This window comes from Eucyclogobius newberryi, unplaced genomic scaffold, assembly GCF_026437365.1.
Source record: "Eucyclogobius newberryi isolate DKJ021-1_F unplaced genomic scaffold, fEucNew1.0.hap1 SCAF_14, whole genome shotgun sequence".
NCBI lineage: Eukaryota > Metazoa > Chordata > Actinopteri > Gobiiformes > Gobiidae > Eucyclogobius > Eucyclogobius newberryi.
The window spans coordinates 12,256,674-12,269,001 of NW_027315768.1; positions in this window are offsets into that span (position 1 = coordinate 12,256,674).

The following is a 12,328-nucleotide window of genomic DNA, read 5'->3' on the forward strand; positions in this document are numbered from 1 at the left end:
TGACATAGGGAAGATCTGCAGCGGACTTCAGACACAGATGTCACATTAAACAGGCAAGAAAAATAGCATTTGACAAGCTATTTCTCCCCCCCCCCCCAAAAAAAACAAACACATTTATCATTTCAGACTCTGATCAGATGATCTAGTTTTTTTGGAGGTTCAGATGCTTAGTTGATTGCAGGCTGAACAAAAAAAACAAAGAGGACCAGAAAAAACTGACATGATCCCCACATAGCAGACAGATCTGGGCCAGTTCCGGCAAAGTGCTGGCAACACTGACTGACTTCTGGCATGGCAATTCACACGTCGGCCAGAGTCCGGCAAAGTCTGGCAATGATGGCACGGGCCATATGAAGCACGCCAGATGTGGGCCAGTTTTATATTTGCCGTACATGGTCCAGATTTTCAGACTTTTTCATATTTATTTTAGCCAATTTTACATTGTACTATATTTACCTTATTTATTGATTTCAATTGGTAGGCCGTCTCCTATTTTTATGTTGCCCCAATTGCAAAAGAATATTCTGTTTGTGAATTGTGTAGCTTATATTTCTCGAGTACAGCAGCTGCAATATTAATAATATTAATATTATTAGCACGATGATGATGGTGTTGGTTAATAGCAACTTGAATTCATGCTCAATGTTGTTGATTTTTCTTTGTATAAATATGTTGGATATTTTTTAAGATAAAACATTTTTAAACAAAAACTTGTGCAACCGTACTTTAGAGACGGTCCCTAACTGGCGCAGCACTTCAGCGTGCAGCTCCCCGCCGCGTGCTACTGCAGGTGGGACACTCTCAGACGGAGCTACCGCTCTAGTTACGGAGGCGGATGTCCAACATGAAAGTAACTTCACCGCGGTGACATTACATCATCTCCGGGATTAAACTGTTTTCCAGTTGGTTTTCTTCGAAAGCTGAATTTCCTTTTTTGACATAAAATTCTACGGTGATCGGCTCACGTGTATTTCTATACTTATTGTGGCAACCAAGAGGTAAGGTTATAGCTTAGGCTACTAAGTACATGTGTGGACAATAAAGTATTATCTTATCTTGAATTCCCCCCCAACTCCCCAATAAATTAGCCACAATCCCAAATTCTAAGCAACGCCACCCGATTAACGGTCCAGGAAACCCCACTAAAATTTAGCCCACTCTAATTGGGGCACCACAGTAAAAAGGACTGACTGGTCAGAGACGGGATGTATGCATTTTTTAAAAAAAAAATTTGACATTTAAACACATTTTAATTACCAATATTCTAAAAGCAGACTATAAACTATGCACTCTCATTCACACATAAAACTTGGTTGTTAACAGAAATACTTAAGAACTAGCAATTGCTGCACAAGTGAAAGGACAGTCCAATATCAGGATACTTAGTGCGCACTAGCGACCCAGCTACTTCGCAGAGCGCGGTGTAACGCACCTGGTAGGCCTTTAAACGGCACCAACGACGCGGAGGAGCGTGATGAGCGGACAGCGATCGGGGGCAAAAAGGGGAGGCAGAAAGGAGGAGACAAAGGGGGATGTGAAGGGGAGGCTCAAGCTGATCCTGTAGCACACAATACATTTGGAATCAATTAACATACTCACTATGGGTTTAAGCCGGCACAGAAACATACCTGTAGCACTCTAGAGGTGAAACACCGCATAGCAGTGGTCCAAACTGTCCATGCGCAGCACTAAACAAACACCAGACATGAACTGCACAAGCCATTTACTGATTTATGAATGAAATATAATTAGATTGCTAACCAGAATAATTAACTGAACGATTGTACGCGCCAGGAGTAATGCAGATTGCGCGTTCAGAGCCGAGGATGCCATTGATCTACGACAACGCATGTTTAACTCTCATAAAGTATGGATGGACAGGAGAGGACCCGCAGTACTCATCTACGCACAAATAGTGGAGCGTATGTTGCTGGGCTTTAGGCCGTTTGGGCAGCAATTGGCGGTGTCTGAAACCGTTCTAACAGGTTTTTGAACAGGCGGCTCTGCTTAGAAGTTCCCACTTGTGTGACAACGTCAAGAGGTGAAAGCCAAGAGAGAGACACAGGTGCTATACATCCATGCACAGGTGAGGAGACTTCCCTAAATTAGCCTTGCATCAACGTGATTGGCCAGCCCGCGGATGTGTGCGCCACTCCATTATGATCAAATGAAGGTGTAGAGTGGAGGATTCGAGTTGTTCCCTTGTTATTTTATAAACACAGTACAACTTGGGGTGCCACCTGTGAGCAGCTGGTACATTGTGACCAGCATCCAGCACTTAGTCAAAGTGAATGAACTGTAGGTCTAATGTAACCGGTTAGTACAGGTTACTTCTCTTTCAGGACCTTGCAAGGCCACCTTGTCTAGAAATCACTTCAGGTTCAATTATTGTTAATTATTTTGTGTAATATTATAATGATACAATCTGAATAAAAAAGAAAAAATCCAGTCCACCACAATTTCTACATCAGAAATAGAGATTGAGGTTTACACGATTCATATTATTAACCCTATTTGGATCAGCCATCTGATTGTTTCCATGGAGATATGCCTAAATAAGTTGTACCACTAAATGGGTACAAATTATTTTTGTGTAACTGTCTGTTGAGTCTGGGATGAAATGATTATTATTTTAAAAATACCAGTATAATTTTGTACATAAATTAAATTTGGCATATTATCAATATCAATATATTTGAATAATGCGGCTTTGCCAGTGTGTTTTCTCTCTATTCTGCCTCCACTCAAAGCACAGACTGTTTGCCTGCAGGTATCACAAATGGAATAGGCCATCAACAAAACAAGTCTCTTTCTATTAAAGGTTGAATGGACGATTTTTTTGGCCCAAATCTGCGCCTCGTCCCCACGTTTTCGCGCGTCTAAGTGCATTGATCTATCATAATATAGTTCCCTCAGTGTACGGGACAAAATGAAGACTGAGAAAGACAGTTCGAGCTGACTCAGAAGAAGAAGGAAATCTACGGGAGACGAGAGATGCGATGTGATCCGTCGCGCTAATAAACAAACGCACATGTGTGTTGTATCAGTCCGCACAGGGGAGTGCGCATGCGCACTTCCGCCTGCGTTCTCAAATCGCCGAAAAAAGCGCCTTTAATTACTCTTTAAAAGCTATGTCATCCAAATTTTCAAAATTCCAAACAATTGTGAACAAGAAAAAAAAAGTAGATCTTGACGTGTGAAGCGTAAGGTAGTTTGTTTGTATGTTACAAAGGATGAAAAAAAAAAAAATACTTTCTAGCCTCAACATTTTATTACAATTTCACTAAAGATAAAATGTGAAGTATGTATCTGTAGAGCAGATTTCCAGGGCTTCTTGAAAACGAGGTCTTGTTGTGATCTTTATAGACTTTATTAACATGCCATTCCTTCATTAAAGTATTTTATTATCATTCATTACAGTTGTATAACATCTATAATTGATAATAAAATTATTATATTTTTCATAGAAGACCTGTGTTGGAGGAAATGGGAGAAAAGTGGTATTTTTGTTTGGCCTATCTATTGGGCTCCGCAATCATAACAAGAAATTAAATAAACGCAATTGGTGGTATTAGTGGTGAATTTCTGGGTAATAGGAAAGATCTTCCCATTAGTGTTACTTCTAATTCATTTTGTAGGGTACCAATGTGGTGTGAGTAAATTGGGTTTCGATTTTCTTTTTCCTGTAGAATCGGATCTAACTCGTGCTCTTACTAAATATTGTCCCATACTTAGGTTCTTCTGAAAAGCAGTGACCACCCTGCTTTCTGGGAGAAGTCCTTGGTGGTGATTCATTTTCCAAAATGATCTTTAAAGCCAGAACTTAATTTCTGTGCTATTGATGAGTATGTGGCGATGAATGGTATGGTAGCTTTTGTTTCCTCTGTGTTGTTTTTTGGAAGGAAAAATGTTTTAAGGCAATTTCCAAAAATGTTCTACTGTATCCCCTACATTTCAAGGAAGTGAACAGTACACAAACTGCCTGTTTGAAGTCTCTGGTCAAAGTGCAGATCCTCCTAAATCTCTTCAACTGGGACTGAACTATAACTTTGTAGACGAACCTGGGGTGGAAGCTCTTCCCATGAAGTAATGCGTGAGTATCTGTGGGTTTGAAAAATACTTTCACGTCAACTATTCCTGTATTCTTAAAATCGGGTCATTTAAAAACTGTTGTGTCTAGAAAATCTACTGAAAATAAGTTATGAGTGTGTTTGATTCTGATTGATAGCAAATGATTGATTGATTGATATCCGGCCGTTGAGCAAATTCCAGAAAAGGGGTTTCTATGCTGAATGTTTAACAAAAGGTTTAAACAAGGGTTAATCTAATGTACCAATTCATTATTTATGGGTTTAGATGCAGACTTATAGCATTAGCCACACTATAAGATTTGTGTAAATGAGATAATAAACAATTCACACATGTTTTTTATGTTTAATAATGAATACATTATTAAACAAAATAACAACTATTTATGATCTAATAACAGGAGAGATTGATTGAAAACAATAGTTATAAGAAAGTACATTTTAGAGATTTACATTCATAAGGATCTGCAACAAAATCCAATCTATATCAAAGCCCCTTAAAAACAAGGTGGGCCAAAGTGGTGTATACGCCAATTTACAATATTGTCACGATCTGATCTGGTGTTAGATCTTTTGTCATGTTTTTCAGTCTTTTTCCTCTGCTCCTTTGTTCCCTCCTCCCTTCTTGTTCTCCCTCTGGTTACCGCCCCTTTAGTCTCTCTGCTCACTCACAGCTGTACCTCATTGTTTATCACTGGGTGTAGTATATTAGGTGTTGGTTTTCCGTTGTTCACTGCGAGATTGTCTGTGTTGCCCTGACTCTGACTCCTGCCTGCTCCTCGTGATGAAGTTTGTTTTAAATTACATGAGATTTAACTACATTCAGATTACCATGTTTTTCTTTTTTAGGCGCCGTTAGATGAAATTTTTTCAATGAAATTTTAAAAATGCAGATAACCACTTTGGATTGATTACATTTTCACAACAGAGTAAAGCCGCATACACACCGCAGAGTCGAATTCGCGCCCGACGCAAAATTTGGACGCCTGTACATTTTTAATGCAGATGCCCCGGACGCACGTCAAAATAAATAAACAGACGCGCGCGCGGCGCATCCGAGGCATCCAGCACACATGTGCAGTGGAGGTGTCAGTGGTGCTTCTCTTTGTGTAAAATGGCAGATCAGGTTGAGAAAGTGGCTTTTGCGCATTTGATTTACAAAGCCCTCAAACGGAGGCGCTCGGCTTTCATTATGAAAACATAATGAAAGCAACAGCGCAGTTTGGCACAAGACGCGCACAAGAGAAAACAAGGGACAGTGGCAAAACAGACATCGTGTGTTACAAGTGTGGAACTAGAGGCCACATAGCCAGAGCCTGTCTACGTAAACACTGGTGTAATCACTGTAAATGTACCTCAATCACAAACTTCACTGATGATGTCAAGTTTGTGTTGAGTACACTAACAAATCAAGGAAGTTTAATGCACTGTCTCTTTGTATTTAAAATCAAAGCACTTATTGATAGCATCTCTTAAAGTTCTGTCGTACACCTATCTTTTTCAACTTCTACACCTAACACTTGACCGTGAGTAAATTCTGGAACATCCCCTATTCCAAAATGGATGGTACAGTTGGTGCGACTGTTCATACAAGCAGCTGCAAAGAGTAGAACCTCAGTAGTAAACTTGTTCATTTTAGTTTCCTCTGTAGTGTTAGTAAAAGCTTTGTATTCATAACATGGTTCAATAAAGTCACGTACCCCAGATTCTGTTACATGGACAGGTTTCTGGTCGCTCTTTTTTTAAATTTGACAATTTTATCTCGAGCATAAATGAGAACTGTTGCTGGGCCAAATTTCCCTCCAATCGTCATCAGCTCTTCTGTCTTTAATAGCCAATCCAAAATTAATATTATTATCATAATAATGGCCACGCAATGATATGTGACCTATATTTTCAGTTCCCAACGTGCTGTGATTGGCTGAACGTCGCCTCACAACTGCAGAACGATCACTGCGCTGGTAAAAAGAGCGCGCCAATAAACATATTCTTGCCAATTAACTGCAGCAAATCATCCGGAGAACTTTTACTATGAGAATCTTCGGTATGTCTGTGATGTTATTAGGGTATGGAATTTTAGTGCCCCGATTGTTGGAACGGAACTGAACGATACAGCGCTTGGACTGTGGCCTAACCCCGGGGGCCGACTCTATCGCTTATATATAGTGTCCATGCTCGTACACAGGTTTGAAAAAACACCACTAATCACTGACCTCCTTACCCCTGAAAAAGTACCCCTTTTCACTGACCAAACCCAAAAAAGTACCCCTTTTCATTGACAAAGCCTGAAAATATACCCTTTTTCACTTTAAAAGTTAGAAAAGTGCACTGAAACATATTACCATAGTATTGTTATACAAATTTACAATTCAATGACATGAAAATTCTCAGAAATAACTTTATTTACGTAAGTACACAATGATATTTATAGCAATGAGTTGTCAAAACAGGTTCAGATCAAATAGCTTACTGTATGTTCAAGCACATGAACATAACTCACATATGCAAGGCAGACATTTTATGTACAGACAGTTATTTAGCACATAACAGTTTTTTAATGTACACAAGTTTCATAGCACAAAACTCAGCACTCTATTTATAAACAAATTGTATTTACATTATCAGCCTCGGCCCAGAGGAGTCAGGAGTCAGCAGCAGCAGCAGCAGCAGTAGCAGGAGCAGCAGCAGTAGCAGGAGCAGCAGCAGCACCAGCAGCAGCAGCACCAGCACCAGTACAAGCAGCAGCATCACCAGCAGCAGCAGCACCAGCAGCAGTAGCAGGAGCAGCAGCAGCACCAGCGGCAGCAGCACCAGCAGCAGCACCAGTACCAGCAGCAGCTGCAGCAGCATCACCAGCAGCAGCAGCACCACCAGCAGCAGCAGCAGCACCAGCAGGAGCAGCAGGAGCAGCAGCAGCACCACCAGCAGCAGCAGCACCAGCAGGAGCAGCAGCAGCACCAGCGGCACCAGCAGCAGCACCAGCGGCACCAGCAGCAGCACCAGCGGCACCAGCAGCAGCAGCAGCACCAGCAGCAGCAGCAGCAGCAGCAGGAGCAGCAGCAGCACCACCAGCAGCAGCAGCACCAGCAGGAGCAGCAGCAGCACCAGCGGCACCAGCAGCAGCACCAGCGGCACCAGCAGCAGCACCAGCGGCACCAGCAGCAGCAGCAGCACCAGTACCAGCAGCAGCAGCAGCAGCAGCAGCAGCAGCAGCAGCAGCACCAGCGGCACCAGCAGCAGCACCAGCGGCACCAGCAGCAGCACCAGCGGCACCAGCAGCAGCAGCACCAGTACCAGCAGCAGCAGGAGCAGCAGCAGCACCACCAGCAGCAGCAGCAGCAGCAGCAGCAGCAGCAGCAGCAGCAGCAGCAGCAGCAGCACCAGCAGCAGCAGCAGCACCAGCAGCAGCAGCAGCAGCAGCAGGAGCAGCAGCAGCACCACCAGCAGCAGCAGCACCAGCAGGAGCAGCAGCAGCACCAGCGGCACCAGCGGCACCAGCAGCAGCACCAGCGGCACCAGCAGCAGCACCAGCGGCACCAGCAGCAGCAGCAGCACCAGTACCAGCAGCAGCAGCAGCAGCAGCAGCAGCAGCAGCAGCACCAGCGGCACCAGCAGCAGCACCAGCGGCACCAGCAGCAGCACCAGCGGCACCAGCAGCAGCAGCACCAGTACCAGCAGCAGCAGGAGCAGCAGCAGCACCACCAGCAGCAGCAGCAGCAGCAGCAGCAGCAGCAGCAGCAGCAGCAGCAGCAGGCGAGCGTGGTGCGTAGGCGCCGAGTGTGTGAACGCTTTACAGAGGGGAAAAGTGTCCGGCCAGTGGGGAAACAGTTCAGGGAAGTGAAGGTTTGTGATTCGACTAACTGGGCGCTCCGCAATACGAAGAGCGCACCGCGCGCGCTCCGCTCCGTGCGCGGCACTCTCGGGCCGTGAGAGAGCCGGGCACGCACGCCGGGGAGAAGAGATGACGGGGCGGTTAGGGCGCACTGTCACAGTCAACAAACAAAAAAATCACCACAATTGAACCACAATAAAAGCTAGAAATATTCATATGCTTGTTTTTCATTTCTGCAAGTTTCTGATCAAACTGTTTCTGCTCATCATCAGTGAGTTTATTTCCAATGATTACAGTGTCTTCAGTTGGATCAAATGGGCCAGAAGTGTGTTCAGATCTCATGCAGTTGAGGAGGATCACTTGTGGGGACCTGGACTGGACGCTGCTGTTCAAACACTGTTTTTCAATGAGCTGTTGTAAGTAGAAGACTTTCTCCATGTCTTCAAAGTCATCAATCATCAACAGGACAGGCACTTGAGGTTCTTGTTCTTTACAGCCACACTGCAGGAGGGTGACCACGTGTTCTGCCACTGTAACAGGGTCTGCATCTTTGACTATCAGCACAGCACTGCGGAACTTTCATCTGAGAGCCCACAGAGCATGTTTGGCCAGAGTGGTGCCACCACATCCAGGCAGGTGCAGGAGGTTCAAGAGGACGCATGCTTTTCTCAAAGAACACAAGTCTGGAATGAGTGTGTCAACTATGTAGGCAAATTTGTCCCTTTTAATAAACTGCATGGAGCCAGGCTGCTCGCAGAAATAGAAATTCCACCAGGATACTTCTCCTCCTCTGTAGAAGTTCTGCTCGATGGCAACTTGGTCCTCATTTCCTCCTTCACACTGATTCACACACAGAACATCCAGAGTAAAGAGCTGTCGCTCCACTTTCTTCTGGAGAAGCACTTTGCCCCCTCCAGCTCCTGGGAGGAATCGTTTGCTCCTGCGGTTCTCTGACAAAAGGCTGAGGATGGTGCCATTGACCTCTGCAAAACTGAGCTCATAGATGCATCTACTTGAGATGTCCACTTCACAGCGAGCGTCAATCAAGTCTTTCCAGGAGGTAAATGCATTCTCATTATCACAAATACAAAGGATTTGCTCAGTGCCTTTGAGCTCCTGATAAAATGTACTGAAGGTCTCCACCAGAGGATCCATTTTGTCATTTACCCTTGATAATAGTAAAAAAACAACAAGAAACTTCTTGCTTCGAAGAACATCTTTTCGACATAGGAAGGAAATCACATTTCGAACCGAGGCTCCTTTGTCCATCAACCACAGATTTATCTCTGAGGGGTCCTCATCATTAGTTCTTCCATTGCAGAACACGCGCAGCTGGTACTTCCTGTTAAAAGGTTGAATGGACGATTTTTTTGCCCAAATCTGAGTCTTGTTTCCTCGTGGCGTGGACTGTCGATTAGTCCTGCCACGTATCAATCATAAAACGCACCTACCGCTCACCTGCAGCCGCGTGTGGCTCGTCCCCATGTTTCCGCGCACTGATCTATCATAATATAGTTCCCTCAGTGTACGGGACAAAATGAAGACGGAGAAAGACTGTTCCAGCTGACTCAGAAGAAGACGGAAATCTACAGGAGACGAGAGATGCGATGCGATCCGTCGCGCTAATAAACGTTCTCAAATTGCTGAAAAATCGTCCATTGGGCCTTTTACTGCAATTTTTCAGCAATGTCCTCAACAGATTCTGTGATGATATATTTGTCTGTTGAATGGAGATTAACAGGACTTTTCTTTTCAAAGCACTCACATAACACATAACTGTCGTCAAACCAGCGACACGTGACACGTGAGCCTCTCTTCCTCCTCTGTGTGGAGGAATGCAGCCGTACCGTTATTTATATGGATGAAACGCAGATTGACGTCTTTAGCATGTTTAGCTCACTGATGTCAGCCTCAATATTTAACATTTGTGACTCGCCACCGCAATTGTCGGACCAAGTCGGCCTCGGTGAAACTGAGAAAAACAGCATTTTACTTTTTTTTCCCCAAATTTGGCAGTTACCCCCACAGCCCGGAGCTAAACGCAGCTATTCGGAGCTAAGTTGTAAGCTAAACTTTGCAATGTTATCGGGTTATTTTTCGGCGTTTTGTCTGTACAAATTATATACTTATGTAGTATTTCTTGACCCGTGGGTCGTGCTTTGTGTCTGTGTTATGGTGCTAAACCGGCTGTTAGGCCCGGAGCTAAACGCAGCTATTCGGAGCTAAGTTGTAAGCTAAACTTTGCTATGTTATGGGTTATTTTTCGGCGAGGGAAGAGAAAAAAACTACAACTCCCGATACCACTTCTGGTCACGTGGCTTACGCACTGCGTCACTCGAACCAATCACGCGCTTGCCTGGCCATTATCAGCTTCCTGTGTGTCTCTGCACGGTGTTGGGAGAGACAACAGGATGGCTGAACCAGGTAAGCTTTGCGACTAAAACACCCACTTTTAATCACTTTAATGTGCGCCGGTTTTAAACTCAAGTGTATGTTTATGTTTTGGTGTGCTGTTCTGCAAGTGTTTTGCTTTTACGAGCAGTGTTATCTCAAGTGAGCTAGCTAGCATCGCTAGCCGAGGGCAGATGTCCCAATATCTCCGCGTTTTGCATCTTAAATACACCGTTAACGTCACAATGTGAACTGTTATCTGTGAAGCGTGTTATTCCCATATTACTGTTAACCCTAATCCTTTTATCCCCCTTTTCAGAATTGGCAAAGACACCCTGACTGACATGACCTGTCTCTACGTGAAGTCTGCTAAGGAGCGTGGTAAGTGTAAAACATTATTTTGGTGATTTTCGTGTTTTAATGATTAGAGTATAATTAACCATAAGCAACATCTGTTTTTCAGGTGAGCCTGCAGTTTGTACATCAAGCTTCAGATCACTGTGGAAACAGCTTCTCCCACACATCAGAAGCTGCAGGCCACGCACAGATCATCAGATTATCAAGCGAGCATACATGAAGACCAGGGTTGACACTTTGGAAGACATCGCTGAGGTTAGTTTATATTATTTGACTACTGTAATGTGTAAACATTAGCCTTGCAAAACTTCAGTGCTGCTCTCTGCTTAAGATATGTTTCTTCTGTTCTCATTTTTTTACAGTGTCGCCCTTGTCATCAGGTAGTGGAAAACAGCTCTCCTGAGTCTCACCTCAGTATCCCACAGCTTGTTGGAACGGCGGATGGCAAAGTGTTTGTCAAGAACTTGGACTGGCAGAAGCATCTGAGTCCCTTCTTCAGACGGCTTCCAAAGATCAAGAGTTATCAGCACTTCAGGTATTTATATTGAAACTCTCACATTGTGTTAAAAAACAAAATAGTTAATGAGTGTTTTATGTGAAATAGTTAGCCATTTCTTAAATGTCCTGTTATTTGTTTACAGCTTTGATGCCAAGAGCCGAGAGTCACAGCACAGAAGAGTGCACAGACGAAGAAGAGGATGAGGATGTGATCTCTGATGTAATTGGACTCTGGTGGTGTACATATCATATCTATTATCTCATATCTCATATATTCAAAGCCATGGACCCGTTGCAGTTCGTATACCTGGCCCTGGCATCGGTTTATAAGAGTTCTTCTATTAAGAGTGTTTTTTAAACTTCCTATAAGTTACTGTCCTTTCCCCCTGTATCTACTGCGTTGTAACATTAAAGGCTATCTTATCTTATCTTATCTTTTGTTGTTTGTGTTGAATCATTCAGTGCACCATTGTTGGTGAATCACCTGTGAATTATGTTTATCGACAAATGCAATGAACCCTATTCTCATTCTGATTCTTTGATTCTATTCAGGGCCTTTTGTAATCCAAGTATTTCCATTTTAATATAGTAACTTCTAATTCTGATTCAAGTCCAGTTACCATCAATAACAACACTCCTCTTGAGTCTTGAGTGACAGCTGTAGGGGGAAGGTGGTGTCAGTGTGACAGGGGGAGGACTTATCTCAATGAGATGCAAATGAGCCCCGCCCCCTGTGACTCTGGGCTCACTCCGGTGAGAAACTTTGAGCCCCGTTTTCTCAGTGAATGGGTTTGAGAGTTGTTTACATTCAAATGACCACAACTTACTCAAATATTATCAGATCTACATGAGTGAGACATCATTGGAAAGCTTTGAATTCACACTTTCAGAATCTGTGAATAACTCAAAATGTCTCCGGGTAGACATGTAACTGGGTTTCATACGGCCGGTCACATTTTTAAAAAGCTTTGTTGCTTGCGTAATGTACCTTTCTATCTCTGGAATGCTACACGAGAAATGTTCAGGACACGGTTTTGTTCTTCGCCTGACTACAAAAAGTTGCTAAAAATTATAATTAGACAGGGGGGCGACAGGGGGTGACAGGGGGGCGACCGGGCAGCGAGAATTTAGGATTATTTCACAGAAAAATATCACATTCAAA